Raw genomic sequence first — 18,712 nt, 5'->3', positions numbered from 1 at the left:
ATCAGTGGTTAAGACACTGGGCTTGTTGGCTAGAAAGCCAGCAGTCCAGGTTCAAGACCTGAGTGCCACCTGATGGGATGAGGTCTTGTCCTCGCCCCAGCTCCTGACAAACTAGCAGTTTGAAAGCAAGCATATGAGAGTAGATAAATAGGTACCACTTCAGTGGGAAGATAACAACGCTCCCTGACGTCATGTTGGCCACATGACCATGGAAATGTCTTCAGAGAGCACTGGCTCAATGGCCTTGAAATGGAGATGAACACTGCCCCCTATAGTTGGCAATGACTAGTGCAGTAAAATCCACAGGAACTGTTTACCTTTTATATTTTTTCACCTAAAGATGAACAGTTAAGCAGAAATGACCAGGGACTGATACCAGGAATATCAGAAGAAATTGTTTTTTATTATTATTACAAGTCTGAGGGATTCAGTGATAGAAGTAAGAAAAGGAAGAAAGAGGAATCAGTTTACCACAGATTTCATGATTTTGAAGAATCTGCGGGCTGATAAGATATGCCGTAGCAAAGAAGCCAAAGCATTGGCTGTGAATCAAAGTAGAAAAAAAATGGGGAAAAAATGCAGATTTAATATTTGGCCTTTGAAAGTCAATATGTTGGCAGTCTGATTCCTTCACTTTCCAGATATGATTAAGAGGTGAAAATACTGACTGCTAACAGAAGAGTCAGTATGATTACTCAGGAATGCCAGATGCCTGAAGATCCTTCAGGACAAAAAAGCTTTCTTGTAGATTTTGTATCTTTCAGAACTGAAACCACATTAATGAGCCTCTGGGTGTATAACTTCAACAAAACACAATTTGAAAGCAAGCAAGAATTGAGAGAAAAGCTTTCAGAGCACCATGGCTCTGTTCCACCTAACGATGTGATTTCTATTTTAAGCTTTTAATATTGCCGTGAATAGCTCACCATTCCAGGCATTCTTTCATTTTGCTATAGAAATTGCAGGCTTTGAGGAAGGTAATACTTTCCCACTAGGGAATAACAGTCAGAGATTTTGAGAGACTACGTCTGAAATGTGATCCTCACATCCCTGCAACTGGATGCCATCAGCTTTAGTTAGGCAATTCATTCTTCTTGATCCAGTTCTGGCTAAGAGTGGAGACCAACATGAGGTCTTTCTTTGCACATGAGAAAGAAATCAACTCGAGAAAGGGACAGAAAGCAACAAAATGAAATAGACACCAAAATAGGCACAATCCACACAGCATGAAGATGGAACATTAGCATTTCCAAATGTATGTCAAATCACTGTCTCTGTCTCACACAAACACACATACCATATACAAAGGCTGAGACAGCTTTAGATGCTCCATTCTGAACCATCTGGTTTCTTTTCATCTGGTCTCCAGATGCTATTTTTGGGTTGTATAAGGTCTGTGGATGAACAGGGGGAAATTGCCTGGAATGATATGTTCTGTGTCAATACACTTATGGTGCCATCAGATTCTGCTGATTTCCTGTGGGACCACTGCTTTTCATATAATCCCTGATCTGTTTAGCTGGGAGGGAGATTGAAAGCCTTGTTTTGGTTGACTGGTTTACCTGGAAATTACAAAGTACTGAAATTGACATGTTTGTCCCTGTCTTAGCCAATGTATGAGGGAAAACATTCTTCTGCTGTTGTAGCTTGCATAATATGAAATTCCCCGCCTGTTGACTGCTTCATCCAGGAGCCCAGTGACCTTGCTTCTTCTTCTCACTTAGCTTCGTGGGTTGGCCTCCATATCTCCACCCCCTTCAAACTCCAGCTGTTCTCTAGCTGCATTTTGTCTATAAAAGTAGATAATAACCATTAGATAGTAAAGAGATGCAAAGAACCCAAACGTTTTACTGCTACCAAGTGGATCTTTGTTCAGTTAGCCATTGTAAAATTTCCAAAATTAAACTTAATTCATTAAAATGTATTTAGGTGTATTGGACTCCCCAAGGATTTGAAAGGATAGATATCAGATTTTCTATTTCAGAAGCAAATAGAAAATCCTTGACCTATATCATATGATCATGTGATCATTTGATATCTTTCTGCAATAGACTGTTAAAGTATATAAATAGATTTAAGGGAAAATCCATAAATGTTAAGATGTTAATGTAATGTGATGTTACAAAGCTTTGGAATCTGACTATTTATTAGGAATAATGGTTGTATCAACCAAGGTGTGTGGCTAAAGGAATAAAATTGAGAAATTGGAAAGGTATTACTATTCTAGGTGTTAAGGAATAGTTGTCAGAAATGTGTGATTTATCTATTTTGGAAAGGCAATATTTTCTACCAATCGATGGTTTAAGCAATATGTGTTACTAAGGCAGAGATTTGTGGTATTTAACAATAATATTTGTTATTGATTACATTAGCCTACCTATTAGTAAACCAGTGACTATTTATAAGTATAGTATATAAGAAATTTCCCCCTTTTTTAGTTTGAAAACTTTTTTGGGGGGGTGTTAATTTTTTCCTTAACATTTTAAGATGTTTAATTATGTATGCTAAAGATGTAAAAATGCAATAAATAAATAAATAAAAATCTAGTAGAAATTGAAACTGACAGATTTGTCCATTGCCAGTGTGCAATCAAAGCCAAGGACACACTGTTTTTTTTAATGGAAATGATCATTGAAATCAGGGATCTTACTTCAGAAACCTCAGGTGACCTTTGAAACAACACTTCTCTACCAGCTTTTTGAAATGTCATTCTTTCACTTGTACATTATTTATGTACAAGTGTCGTGTATTACCCCCATAGCCAAACTAATCCTGCTTCAGTTACCTCATACATTTTTTTTGGCAGGATAGGAAGGGGAAATAAGGACATTCAATCAAAGCAAGACATCTCAATGCCCTGGGGTCCAACTTAGGTGAGATATTGTTTACAAACAGCAGAAGGATCTGGTGTGCTGGTTTCTCTTCCCTGGCTGGCCTGTGCAATGCAATCTAAACGATGGGAGGCAAAAAATGGATTCCTTTGCAAATGCTAGAAAAAGATAGGAGGAGATGACCCATATTATGATAATTGTCAAGTATTTTATTGTGAAGCGTGCTTGAATCATTGCTGTACTACTATGCAGTGAATGTAATAAAATTTAAAAGCCTATGGAAATATAAATTCTCCTGAATTAATATAAGAATTCAATATTTCCTGTAGCAAACAATATTTCCTCAGATGCAAAATCTATAAAAATCATTATTGTTTCAGCAATCAGGGAAACAGGATCTCCCCTTACTTGGAAAATATTTATCCTATCTTGGGCATGAAAAGCCCAAGACCGCCTTTAAAAATTTATTTTTATATTTATTTGTGTCTGCTCAGCTTCATTCTAGAAATGGTAGGAGAGTTAATGACTTCTGCAGGTATGTCTGCAGACTGATTCTTCCTGCCAGCCGGAGAAACAAAATGCCTTTTCTTCTCTTTGTACATGAAGATCCTCAGCCTTTCTCAGGCGCAACAACATTCTCAGACAAAAGCAATAGATGAATTGCACAGTTTGTGAAACAGACACAGCCATTTTGCCTGAGGAAATGATCACATTGTTCATAAATAAGGGACAAATGAGTTCACTCATCGAGAGACAAAAAACGTCTGCTAACATGGTCCAAATTGATTTTGATTAAAAGTTGTTATTTTGCTTCTGTTTCTTGGGAAGTAGCAGAAAAACCCTTCCTCTTTTCAAAGGATACATGGACGTCCTTTAAAAATATGAATTAGATCCAGAGATGTGACAAAAAACAAATTTTGGGTAATGGACTGTCCTATGAACTGTTGTGCAAGAGCTAAGGACAATATCTGGGTTCACATATCGCATACAGCCAGAATTTTAAATACATGGGCTGTTTATTCCTTCTTTATTTTCTTCTTTCCTTTATTCAGCTTACATCTCTGTTTTCTACTCATATTTCTAAAGTGGCTAAGAGGATGTAAAAACTGAATACTATGCATCTTTGTCTTTATTATCTATATCAGTGTTTCTCAACCTTAGCAACTGTAAGATATGTCAGCAAGGGAAATTCTGAAAGTTGAAGTCCACATATCTTAAAGTTGCCAAGATTGAGATAAGGATCTACCTGCATGTACCCATAGTCACATTTTTTTTAAAAAAAAAATCCCATTTATATCCCGCCCTTCTCCGAAGACTCAGGGCGGCTTACAATTTAAAGCACAAATCAAATGTGCTTAGCAATAGCCTTCATTCTATGTATATGCCTGCTTATTAGGGCTTTCGCCCCCCCCCCAAGCGGCATTATTACAAAGTCAGCTTAATTGCCCCCAACAATCTGGGTCCTCATTTTACCTACCTCGGAAGGATGGAAGGCTGAGTCAACCTTGAGCCTGGTAGGACTCGAACCTGCACTAATTGCAGGCAGCTGGTGTTACTTAAGGAGGCATTAGCCCACTGCTCCACCAAGGCTCTTGGCTCAGAGACATAGCTGTCTCTGTTTCTGTCTCTGTCTGTCTCTCTGTTTCTTTCTACTTTCATCTTCATCTGGATCTCCACCTCCCTACCCCTCTCTCACACACACAAACACTAAAATTCCTAAAGTCAATTAACAGTTAAATGTCTGGTTAAAAGGAATGTGGACCTTGACTTTTTTTAAAAAAAGTCAAAGTGAATGGGGGCCAATATAGCTTCTCATTTCCACTTGGGAATGAGGTAGGAAAAGGTCTTATCCTATGTGCTAAACCAGTGAGCCCTAAGAACAATGGCATCTTCAGAATGGCCTCTCCTGTAGATGTTTACATGTGGACTGGCAATTTTCAGATTGTCAGGTTCCAAGCCAAATCACAGTTATGTGATTTAACACATTTCATAGCTTATGAACTATAGTGGTTGAATGTAGACATCATACTAAGCAAAAGCAAAACAATATATACAGTATGTGAACCTGTAAGTTCTGTGAAGTGGACCATGTAGCATCTTAAATTTTGGGGTGGGTTCTTCTCAAATAGAATCACACCCCTTCAAATCAAGTTTGACCTCTAGTTACTTCATGAACACATTCATACATTTTTCTTAGCAAGAATTTAGAAGTGCCATTATTTTCTTTATGAATTATTTTTTTTTTAAAATCCTAATCTATTCTTGTATTACTTGCAGATCTTCCATTAAAGTACTTATTAGACCTTACCCTGTTTAAATTTTGAGCACAGACAAAGTAATTTGGATACTACTATCTGCTGAAACTAAATGAGGCAAGTCAAATGAAAGTCTGCCTTGAGAAGATAAGCTACCACACTAGGGTTACCATCCTAGCTTCCACTATACAAAAACCAACAACAATGCAACAACAACACCTTTAATCCACAAATTTATGTTGCTAGAGAGCAAACTCTGGAGAAGTATTCAACAGACACTGAATCCTATTCTTTATCATTTGTTGCTCCAGTAAAAACACCTTTCACAGTAGATGCAACTTCCACAATTCCAACACTGTCTGCCCTGGAGCTGTTGCTATTTCCAAAGCTTGGCATATTAAGGGCCAAAAATGACAAGCTATTTTTAAGATAAACTCCAGAAGAAACCAAATAAAGTTCTTCCCAGGTTAGGATTCAAGTCGAATGACATTTACTTTCAAAAAATAAATGTTGAAGCAGATCTACCAAAAGTGTATATGTCCAATCCACTCCTGGCAACTCCCATGAAAACACAATCACAAAGGGCTATTCATTTGGCATTACTGATACAATGTACACCTGAACAATTTCATATGCTCTTTGCAGGTAGATCCTGACTTTTGCAGATGTATAAGCTATGCATGTCAACTTCATCCGGAGATTTTAAAGAAAGCATTTTGCTGCCTACAGACAAGTGTATCCTTATACAATTCTATGAACCCTTCAAATATACACCCCCACCCCCCGAATTTATTAATGGACATATGTAGGACTGTTCTTTTAATCTATCCTTTGCAGGTGGTCCTCGACTTATAACAGTTCATTTAGTGACTGTTCAAAGTTACAACAGCACTGAAAAATGTGATTTATGACAGTTTTTCATGCACCTGTTACAGAATCCCCATGATCATATGATCAAAATTCAGATGATTGGCAACGGACTCATATTTATGACGGTTGCAGTGTCCCATGGTCATGTGATCACCTTTTTGCGACCTTCTGACAAGCAAAGTCAAGATTCACTTAACAACCATGTGACTAAGTTACCAACTGTAGTGATTCACTTAACAACTTTGGCAAGAAAGGTCGTAAACTGTGGCAAAATTCATATAACAAATGTCTCACTTAGTAACATAAATTTTGGCTCAATTGTGGTCGTACGTTAAGGACTACCTGTATTTTCCCAATGCTGATAGTGAAACATGAGCTGTGCTCTTAAAACATTTCATTTTATAACTCAGTAAATCCTAAGTACTGATTAGTATATATACAGATGTTGATTTTGTTATTTAGAGAGAAATTTTTGCTCTAAGTTTGGGGTTTGTTTTTTTTTTCATTTTTTCTTCGCACGTTACATGAGTCTCAAAAAAAGTCAGCTTTTCAGCTGAAAAGATCAGTGTCATCTGATTTATATCTTTTAAAAATTAAAAATCTCTTGATGATATATGTAAAATATTACTTCTGATAAATAGTGGTTCATTAATATGTTTCACTGAACTAAAAACTAAATGTATGAGAATAGAGCAAATACTATGCCTAAAATTTAAGCTAACCCCTGAAATAGTTAAGCTGAACTAAACTGGACATAGATTAGAAAGCAATCCTGTTGTAGGCTTTTCTTTGCACAAATATTTTTTTTAAATAGCAACAGTTGCTAAACTGACCTCTTTTTCTGGTAAAAGACCCCCATTCTTAGAAACAATATAAAGTATACAAATAGCTGTGCACTTAGTAATTACAAAAGGAGGAGCAAACAACTCATTCTGATGTTTACAGTTTGATTAAGAATAAAGCTTGTTCACTTTCACTGCATTGAGTCACTTGTTCGAAAATATTTCTAAATGGAAAAACTGAAAATGGGCAACATGTCAGCTTTTGCTTTGAAGAAAAGGTCAGAGCCAATGTTTGTGGCTCTGTGACCATTTGTGGCCACAGCTGCTTCAAGCAAAATAGACCCATGTGGCTATGGTCATTTGTAGCAGGAGGCATGAAGAACCAAATGATAAAACATCTGTAAGAGTGTCATCCTATATAGTCTAGAGCTTTTGTACTTGCTTAAGACGTCAAGATGCAAGTATGTCATGGTGGCTTTTCCGTGATGATATCAACGTAGACAATGATATCACCAATTGGGCATCACTATAATTTGCAGTTGAAGCAATTTAATAGAGATAATAATTCATATTGTTTAAGCAATTCCTTCTGATTGTCTCCTCCTCTTGTTATTGCCAAACATTCTTGGCAAGAGAGGGAGACCAAGAGCATGAACCCCAGAACTAGTTCTATCTTTGTTACATTTTCATCAGCATATAGACTTTTTATTTTGAAAAGTTTGCTTACCTCTCTAATGTGTTTGGTTATTTTAATTCTATGTTTACATGTATTTTCCCTCTGTGTTGTGGTCAGCTCCCTTCAGCACTATTGCATGTCTCTGTTGGATTACTCCAATGTGCTCTATGTGACTATTCTTGATAAGCATCCAGAAGCTACAAAATGCATTGACCCTAATCATCCTGCCTCCAGAAGCTGTGAATGCTGTGAACGTTTTTAAGAAGAGACTGGACAGCCATTTGTCTGAAATGGTATAGGGTTATCTGCCTGAGCAGGGGGTTGGACTAGATGACCTCCAAAGTCCCTTCCAACTTTACTATTATGATTATGATTATGATCCTGGTTGCTCCTATGTAACATGGAATGTTACCAGTTGGCTTCTGGATGCAAATTAAATGCCAAAAGATTGAATGAGACATCTCTTCCCCTGAAAGAATGAGAATGGCTTAATGGGGTGGGGGAGAGTGAATAACAATACCTATACATACATATACATATACGTATACGTATACATATACGTATACGTATACATATACGTGTGTGTGTGTGTGTGTGTGTGTGTGTGTGTGTGTGTGTGTGTTTGGGGCCTAGCAAGGTAATCTAAATACTTAACAAACATTTAAGACATATCTCCCTTGCTTCTCAGCTAACAAAGCGAGAAAGAGCCTGTGGCCTAGAGGATAAAACAACTGCCTAATGTGCAATCAGCCCAGGTTCGAATCTCAGAAGGGTATGGCTGACTGATGAGAACAAATAAGTTTGAAATGCATATCAGTCTCCCTTTAATTCTTTGTTAGCAATCCAAAAAATTTACACGCACACACACAGAGACATGTGTGTGTGTGTGTATATATACATACCGTCTCTCTATAAATATTGGTGGGGTTGTGTGGGGTGCTGGCTTTGTTGCTGTAAGCGGGTTGGTTGGCTGTGTTGTTACATGTTGATTGGTTGATGGGGTTATTGCTTGTGGATTAGTCGGCTGTTTTGTAACATCCTGTGTGGCTGAGGTGTTGGCTGGGTGCCCATTAGTCTTTTGTGTTGTAACGACTTGGGTAATGGGCTGTGTGATGACATCCTGAGCTCTAGTGTAGTGATATCCTGAGTTCTATGCTGCAACATCCTGGGTGGTTGGCTGTGTTGTGACATCCCAACTCTTTCAATACATACTGGTATTACAGCATATGCTAATATGCAACCTATAAGAGAAAAAATTAGATAACTGTCACTTGTCACATACTGGGTATCTGTGGGACTTTAAAGTCAAAATGGCAACTACAGTGATATAATTGAATCCTGTCCCTTTAATTACAGGTGTCATGCATGCAAGGTTTCAATTGTGCTGTTGCACCTGCCATCTTGACTGTTTTTCCCCCCTTCTTCCTTGGACACCCTTAATCATAAAAACCCAATATTAGTAGCTACCATGTTTCCCCCAAAATAAGACTGGATCTTATATTAATTTTTGCTCCAAAAGACACACTAGGGTTTATTTTCCAGTTAGGGCTTATATTCAGGGAAATATGGTACTAAATGCATCCGGCTGGCTGACAATCTTAACTGGGGCTTATTTTTGGGTGGGGCTTATATTATGAGCATTCTGAAAAATCACGATAGGGCTTATTATCCGGTTGGGTCTTATTTTCGGGGAAGCACGGTATCTATTCCAGAACCTGAACTGCCTGGAAGCATCCTAGGTTTTTTTCCATTAGGAAGTTCTACAGCCTTACCTTGCTCATACCCTTTGCTGCTAACTATTACAGGAATTTGCACCTTTGCCAAGGAATGTCATACTAGCTGCAGATTCATAGACAACTTCAAGCCATATTGATGAAAAACTTTGAAGAATCCAACAAACATATTAAAAAGTCTAACTAAAGAATAATCTCACTGTGAAAATAATTCAGACAAATGTATAAAAAAAATCAAATATTTCTCTAGCTAAGGTTTCATTGGCTTTTTAAAGACTACCTCATATAATATATATATATATATATATATATATATATATATATATATATATATATATATATGTGTGTGTGTGTGTGTGTGTGTGTGTGTGTGTGTGTGTGTGTGTGTGTGTATATATATGTGTGTGTGTGTGTGTGTATATATATATATATATATGTGTGTGTGTATATATATATATATATATATATATATATATATATATATATATATATATATATATATATATATATATATTCTGAAGCAAATTTTGCAAGTGTGTCACAGGTTTTTCCTACCTTCCTGAGCCTAAATACACTGGTAGGTAATTAATGCATATCTCTCTGACAGTTATTTCTCCTCTGATCAGACTTTAACTCACTTCCTTGGAAATAACTAATTAATAATTGATTCATAAAGGACGCGGTGGCTCAGTGGGTTAGGACGCTGAACTAGTCAATCAGAAGGTCAGCAGTTTGGCAGGTCGAATCCCGAGTGCCGCGTAACAGAATGAACGCCTGTTACTCATCCCAGATTCTGCCAACCTAGCAGTTCAAAAACATGTAAAAATGCAAGTAGAAAAATAGGGACCACTACGGTGAGAAGGTAACAGCGTTCTGTGCACCTTTGGTGTCTAGTCATGCCGGCCACATGACCATGGAGACGTCCTTGGACAAGCACTGGCTCTTCGGCTTTGAAACGGAGATGAGCACCAGCCCCTAGAGTCGTAAACGACTAGCACGCATGTGCGGGGGAACCTTTACCTTTACTTTTACCTAACTGATTCATATTCACATAAGTAAGTAAACACAAGCATAAGAATTGATCTACAGAATTGTTCTACATGCTGTTTTTTCTGTATGTTGATTTTTAGAACAGTTTTTCCTTTGAAAAACATCTCAGTGCAGCACACATAATGTAAACCAAAGCATGAAATACTGCATTGCTGAAACTTCTTAAATGATAGTAATTCAAAATAAGCAGCAACATTTTAAAATATAAAATAGCCAGGCTACCAAAATAAGGAGAACAAAAAACAAGTTTTCAAAATATAGTACCAATAAGCAGTTGAAGGTTCTGGGTCATTTTCAAACTCCATCCCAAGCAAGCCACAAATGGACAAGTAGTCATTTTGAAGAAATTACTTTTCTGCAATACTCATGTTAGCTTTTCCTAGATAGGATTACTGTGGTCGTAGCTACTGCAGCTGTGGTTCTAAGAAGTTCACCAATGAGAATTACATCCTCCTGACAATGAGAATAAAATGATCGGTTATATAAACTGGGCATGGGTATAGCACATGCACATCCCCAACACACATGCAAGCCAACATCATCACTGAATTTAATGGGACACATTGCCTAACTATAAGCAATTTTTCAATAATAGAAGTTAAAAGTATTAATAATGAACTGATCACTTTAGCAAAACTACGGAAACCTGATAACTTATGTATTATTCAATACTTCTGAATTCAACAGTTATTTACACAAAGTAGTATCTACAATTTATATTGATGATAGCAAACTGATATGTAATACTTACATGTTATGTTGTACCAAGTTATTGTCTAGAATATAGGATTTATATGAGGACTGATGACCAGTTGCCTATCAAACACAATTTTAGAGACTAGAGATGTACTGTACTTTTCTGAAATACACCATCTGCCAAGATGTATTTTGCTCTGATTCTCCCAAAATTTAGGAAGATGGAACAACAACAACAATAAAAATTCATAATGGACTTTTCAGAGCCTGGAAAGAAGATGTCTGTTTGCAAAATATTACAAATGTGGAAGATTTGCATCTTCTTTATCTGGAATATGGCTAGCTTCCTACCAATCGCACCAATAGTTAGTAAGTAAAAATATTTTCTTTTAACAAAGTCAAATAGGGGTAGTAAAGTATTCAGTTGTCATGATTTCTGTAACCGAACCCCTTTGATTCATATGTAAGAGATAGGATTTAAAGATAAATACAAACATTATAGTTTGAGGCTCTTTCCAGTTCATAAATGCAGAAAGCTAGAAGAAAAATAAAACTAGAAATGGGGATTTGGGGCCATGGCAGAGTTTTCAATTCGGGTTTCTTTGGATAGCTGTCGGTCATTCCTCTCATTACTTTCTTCTTCCTTCTGTTTTCAGAGGCCATTTAATGTTTCACTACTACTTGTATGCCCTACTTCCCCCATCCCAAGTAGATAGAACTTAATCTAGAATTCCCAGATGTTGTCTCTAAAAATCTCCATCTACTTTCTTTTTTAAAACAAGTCTTATTAATTTTCTAATTTTACATCCAAAATATTTATGAAGCATTGTGGTGATTGGATAATCAAAAGTCCAATAACAAAATCTTTTTGTACATAGGTCAGTATAGATCAACAAAAATTCCCTCTCCAATTCCCTTAATCATAATATCAAAATCAAATTAATACATTTCTGGTTGTGACAGAGTCAATTAGAACAATTATCAATACATTTTCACAGATACTTATCCATGTCCTGTTTTAAGTTTTATCTAATTTCAATACAGTGCTCCAAATTAGCCTATGGTATCTAAGAAACTTAATTTTCAGGTAACCCACATTTCCCCTATTTCGTTATATAGTAGTTATCATATCTGAAATACATACATTGTTCATTTAAGTGCATTCTTGATATATTTCAAAAACATATTCTATCTATCATCTTTGCAATTATCAATAATTAGCAAGGTATCTTTTGTTGTGTCATTCCAAGTTCTATAATATAATTCAAAGTTATGCTCTAGTAGCTAATTTTCATTCCCTTAAAAATCTAGGTCCTAAATATAAAATCAGTTTAAATCTTTTAACAGTTTATTTTATTTTATTTTTTTATTTTTAATTCCATTTATATCCCGCCCTTCTCCGAAGACTCAGGGCGGCTTACAAGCTTAGCAGTAGCCTTCATTCTATGTATATGCCTGCTTATTAGGGCTTTCACACACCCCCAAGCGGCATTATTACAAAGTCAGCTTAATTGCCCCCAACAATCTGGGTCCTCATTTTACCTACCTCGGAAGGATGGAAGGCTGAGTCAACCTTGAGCCTGGTGGGATGCGAACCTGCACTAATTGCAGGCAGCTGGTGTTACTTAAGGAGGCATTAGCCCACTGCTCCACCAAGGCTCAAGTTCCCCTTAGCCCATTAAAAGCAATTTTAAGCTTTATTATTACAAATCCCAACATTAAAAAAAAACATTTTTAAATCTAACTCTAGGTTTCTTTTTGTGTCAGGCAGGCTTCCATATCATTGCCTTTAACTTCTCAAATGTCTCTCCCTTTCTTCCTACACATGTTGTTTGAAACCAGGGAGTCCATCTAGTTGTCAATTTTTCAAAGAGAGTGACTCCTTTAGAGTCATTAAATTGTTGTTGTCATAAATCAGGTCTCCATGTTTGGCATAGTATAGTTGTCATTAATTCAGTCTGGTCTTCTTCTTTCAGTCCCATCTGGCTTAGGTAAGAGGTCATGTTGGTGTTATAGTTTTTGTTTGTTTGGTTAGATTCTTAATGTACTATATTTAGTGGGTTTATGCTGTCAGATTTGCCTTTAAGTCTGGCTTTTATTTGTTCAGTCATTGTCAAAATTGTATCAAGTATATGTTTATAGCCAAGTGGTGGAATATAATCCTCCATTTCTTTGATGTTTACAGATAGGTCTTTAGTGGAGGTGTCTTTACTGATTTATAGAAATATATTACAAAATCAATAGGCATGAATTATGAAATCATTGAGGAGATCAACCCTGACTGCTCTTTAGAAGGCCAGATCATGAAGTTGAAGCTCAAATACTTTGGCCACCTAATGAGAAGGAAGGACTCACTGGAGAAGAGCCTAATGCTGGGAAAGATTGAGGGCAATAGAAGAATGGGACAACAGAGAATGAGGTGGCTGGAAGGAGTCACTGAAGCTGTAGTTGTGAGCTTAAATGGACTCCAGAAGATGGTAGAGGACAGGAAGGCCTGGAGGAACATTGTCCATGGGGTCATGATGGGTCGGACAGGACTTAGCAGCTAGCAACAACAACATCTTAATAAGAATCAGTGAATGTCCACCTCCACTATTCCTAAAGGTTGTTTTTGGTGCCAGGTGTTCCCAATTCTTATCTTTAGAGATAATGTCAAGGACACATCTGTTACAGCCAGATCTCACAATTAAAAAGGGTTTATTTACTATACCAGGTTTCACCACGAGATGTCCTCGGTAGCATGTAGAATCTTTTTCCAGACTAATATGAGGCTTTTATCCAATTAGTCCATTTGTTAGCAATAAATAGGGTAGAAGGTCCCCACAGAGATAAGAACGTTTTAGTAGCCCCAAAATTCCAGAGGTACAAATTGGGTTGTTTAATTATTTAGCTTAGTCATTTGGTTTCTTTTGAGACTTTAAGGTTTTAGTTCCCCAAGTAAGCAGTCGCCGATCTTTCAAGAGAGGGGGAGAAGATTTTCAGAAGAGTCCCACAGGGAAGTAATTAGGGAAGTAAGAAAGGTAAGGTCTCACCCAAATCCTCCAGATTGCTTTGTTGTGCTTGATGGTGATTTTGGCTTTCGGCAGGGAGCGGCTTAGTGATCGGCCATGTTGATGGCCAATCTCTTCTTCTTCAGGCCAGAGGAGCTGCTCCGGATCAAACAGAGGGCTGCCGCCCTTTTGCGATCACAAGGAGGACCTCCACACAGTGGTTGCTCCTCCAGGGAGATGTTCGACCCTTTTCGGGGTCCTCCAAGGAAGAAAGATCTGACGGCGGGGAAAGGCTTCTTCCAGCACATCCACTGGCACCGTGTGCACAGACTGGAAGCCCACTCCATCTACTTTCTAATGATCATCTGGAGTTTTGTAATTCCAGTCTAGGATTGTCTTCACTGGCAATTTACAATATGCAATTATACTCTCCCCTTTCAGTTGTCAACATTACTGGGCATTGCCATTGTTGAAAGGTTAATGACATACTCATTCTTAAATGTTTTCTGGATTGTGGCAGATGCGATAGATTAAAGACCCCTTTACTCTGGTCAAAACATTTTAAGCTATCCTGCAATAATCTTCTTCCCAAATGATCAGTCTTGTTTTGAGAGATTTCATTCTGTTGCTGCCAGAGACTATGAAAATCTTCTTACCGGCTCAAAATATTGGTTATGTTTATGTTCCAAACAACTCATTCAGAGGACATCTTGGTGGCAAATCCAATCTGATCTTCAAAAATCAGAAGCAGGACAGCAAATGTCTTCTTCCCAACTCTGGATCAAGGACAATGCTTGCGGTTATTTAGGAATGAAATGAAAGGGAGAATTATGAGTGGCCTAATATGAATATAAATTATTCTGGAGCTGTTTTTCCTTTTAATCATTGCAGAGTATAATTCTTGCACGGGACATGTTCTGACTGATTATACAATGCCTTATTCATACTACCCTTTGTAAATCTGCAATGAATTATTATTAATTTGAATTCCACATTTGAATGTGTATCCTTTTTAATAATCTTCTTATCCAGTATGTTCTGGTTCTTTGATCTTATTAAGGTACACTTGGCATAAATTATATGTATTAAAATCATCACTTAAAAATGATAAATATTCTTATTCTGATATTTTTAGATATTTGCTATGTCTAGGCTACCATATAATCTAGACTGTGATCATCCAGACTCCCTTTTACTTAACTTTAATTTTTTCTCTGCCTTACAGTAACATTGGAGTAAAGCTAAATTTCAATTTCTCACTTTATGTTAATACATTTAATGAATTTATATACAAGTGATACTGTCTCTAGCTTACGGAGAGCTTATAGGATCAGAATACTAGGGGCAGGAAATGATTATTGCCTTCTCAACCAACTCATAGATGACGGAGATGCAACTGGTTAACCATTGTGACAAACATAATACTGTGCCAGATAGCTCTTTCACCTAAACAAAAAGGATTGCTCTTAATTTTTTACACAGTTCTCAGAAATACCATTACATTCATGGGAGTAGAAATGACAGATGTTTTGGAAGCTTTACAAAAGTGCTAAAATATCTGCTCTCACAGATGCACATATTTCAATATCCAAGAAACCTGCACTGAAAGATTGTTCTGCTCCTCCTGCAATTTCAGCTTGCAAGCCATCAAAAAGGTGCCAGTAGAAGGGCTGTTACAGGCCATTTACTGAGAACTTAGGGGAATACAGCTATCATCTTATAAAATGTAAGCACATTTTTCCGTTTGTTTTGCTCACTAACATGAAATATTTCATCTGACAATTATCAAATTTGTTCCAATTTCATCATCCTTTTGAGCACCTCAAGGGGAAGTTTATAAGTCTATAACTTAGTCTGTAACAGGTGGGATTCTCAAATCAATCACAGTTGCATCCCTTTATTATTCCTGAAGATAATTAAAATTACAAATCTCATAATGGGAGCCCCACCCTGTATTTCACTGTTCACTGGCTTGGCTCTTTCATGGTTTATGTCAGCCTGAACATATGATTGCTATACACAGTGCTCTTTACAGGGATAAACAGCTGCTGTTGCTACAGTGCTACTTCTTTAGGAAGCATGGCTAACAATGAGGAATGCTAGGAACATCTGGCGTAGTGCCAGCTGCCTTCTGCTGAATGATAATGAGATTTACAGTACATTCATTAACTGCTAAGTAGGCATTGCTGGACAGGGTCAGCTTTCTCATTAGATTCCTTATGTGTTTGGTCAAGTTGAATATAGAAGCTTTTATATGCATTCAACAAGTCCAGGAGAATATTTAAAATGTATTAAGCCCAAATTTGCATATATAATCTACATTACAATGTACCTGTTTTTGCTCATTGACTCCTTTCAACCATTAATGTAGGATCATACAGATGAATGTCCTGATGGTACAAAATATTGAGTCATTTTTTTAAGTGAGAGAAAACCAGTGGAGAGAGGAGAAAACAAATGGGTAGCAAAAATAGAAAGGAACAACTCCAATAAATTCTTAAAATGTTGGCTCTTGTTTCTTTAAAATATAAGCTCCATCCAAACTTTTCTCATATTTTCCATGGCTCTCCTTGAAACACTTAAATGAATAAATTAAATTATTCCTGAAGGAAGAATTAAGGTCAAAATGTGCCGGGCAATCATAAAGTCCATCCACTTGAAAGCAGGTACTAGAATATGCTGGCATCTTCATTCCTCTGGTTTTCTACTTAGTCTTCTTGGTACTATGGGGCTCCAAAGACCTCTAGATACAGAACCACTGTTTGTTTTACTTGGCTGTGGATTATGGTTATATAATGACCCATCGGTTCCTCAGATAATGCAATACTTTGTGTTGGGTTTTGTATTAAAAATAAAAAAATGAACTTACAAACTGTTTTGTAACCTTATATTTTTCTTTCTTTTCTACTATTTTTATTTGTTTTTCACTTACTTTTTCACTATTCTTCTAACTTTCAATTTAAAATTGGTATTGTTTTTATTCTGTTGAAAACCTCTGTAATAAAAATTATTTAAAAATAAAAAACAGGAAAAATACATTATAAATGATTATAAAAGACATCATAATTTGATATCAACAGCTTCTAACCTATTGTGCAATTCTATTTTGCTTGCCAAGAGCAAATTTCTAAAATCCATTTGTTTTTTAAACTAAGTAGTCAACAGAACTTAAGCTACTGTTTTTTTTATTTTTATATCATTAAACTGTCAAATTGCTTTCCAGATACTTATAGTCATGCACCCACATATTCCTTTAAACATTTAGTGTTCAATATATTAACAGAATTGTTGTGGACAAGTTGTGTGTTCCTACTTGCGCTTAATATCTCCCATTAAAACTTAATTTTAATACACTGCAAAGAAAGTGGGGTCTGCTTTGGGCTTGGAATCAAAAGGTTATGCTAGTTGTACCAGCACTGCAGTCAAAGTCCCACCTGTTGGACATGTGTGCAATGTTGACACATAGAAAAGGACAGACCTTTGTGTAAAGGGCTTGCACACTAAGATTTCATGTCTGTGACATGAAAGTTATTATGTACGTTTATTTGAAATTGTTTATGAAGAGAGGACTGAAAAGTAGGAAGTTGCAATGTTTGAGTCCCACTAATTTACCCATGCAAATATATAATAAAATAAAATAAATATCCAGAATATACAACTTAGGAACAGAGAGGAAGCTTTGGGGAAATTTATCCCATCTCCTTCTCCAATGAGGATTTTGTAATACTTATCAAAAGACTATTATAAGTTTCTTAGACAAAGAAAAAAATGTAATGCAATACTAATACTTGCATATTCTTCTTTAGTCTTTCTTTTGAGCTAGAGAGTTCCAGCTCCCCTAGTGTTTATGCTGACAACTTAAACCAATTAAACCCATTTAATTGTGTCAGATTAACACACATAGCCAAAGTCTACTTAAACAATTGGCAAAAGGCCCTTAAAAGTTTGATCTTGTGCTAGGGAAAGTGATCCTTGTGGTATAAATTTCATCACTTCCTTGAGCATCAAAGACGCCCATGAACATTTCTGTGTTTAGTGTTTGTCATTTTATTAATTGGATTAATCTGGCTTTCATCTTCTGAAATGAAAATGAGGCAAGCAATTATGACAAGCAGTTAAGTGCTTTCATTCTTAGATTAATTTGTTGGAAATAGAGAGGCTCTATCTGAACAAGACAACTAGTTTTTTGGAAGTTCATACCCATCATGCTGTTTAGAATAATATTTCAAAAAATGGGCCAGATAAATTAAGATGGGATCTCGTGATCATGAAAATATACATTGAATTTCCTCATGGATGACTTCAAGTTAATTTTTCATAGTCTGTGCCTTTTGATGTAGTTACACTTGTTATGAAAACTTTTATTTCAGTTTTTTTCAGTGTTTCTCTAACCATTTACATAGAATTAAGGAGAAATTTTCTGACAGTGAAAACAATCAGTGGAATGGCTTCCTTCAAACATTGTGGGTGTTCACTGGAGGTTTTTAAGAACAGATTGGACAGCCATTTGTCTGGAATGGTACAAGGTCTCTTGCCTGAGCAGGGGGTTGGACTAGAACAGTGGTCCCCAACCATTCCAACTCTGGGGACTGGCGGTGGTGGCAGCAGGGGGAGGGAGAAGGGATGGTTTTGTGATGGGGGCCATGGATGGTGGTTGGAGATCCCCAGACTAGAAGACCTCCAGGATCCCTTCCAATTCTATTATTCTGTATTCTCTTGAAATGATCAGTAATCTAGCATCTCACTAAAAAGGAAACATATAGTTTTGTAACAGCACCATGCTTAATATGGTAGAAATATTGTATGAACAAATATTTATCTGAGTATAC

The sequence above is a fragment of the Vipera ursinii genome (assembly GCF_947247035.1).
Source record: "Vipera ursinii genome assembly, chromosome: 1".
NCBI classification, from domain to species: domain Eukaryota; kingdom Metazoa; phylum Chordata; class Lepidosauria; order Squamata; family Viperidae; genus Vipera; species Vipera ursinii.
Note: the sequence above shows the minus strand (reverse complement) of the source record.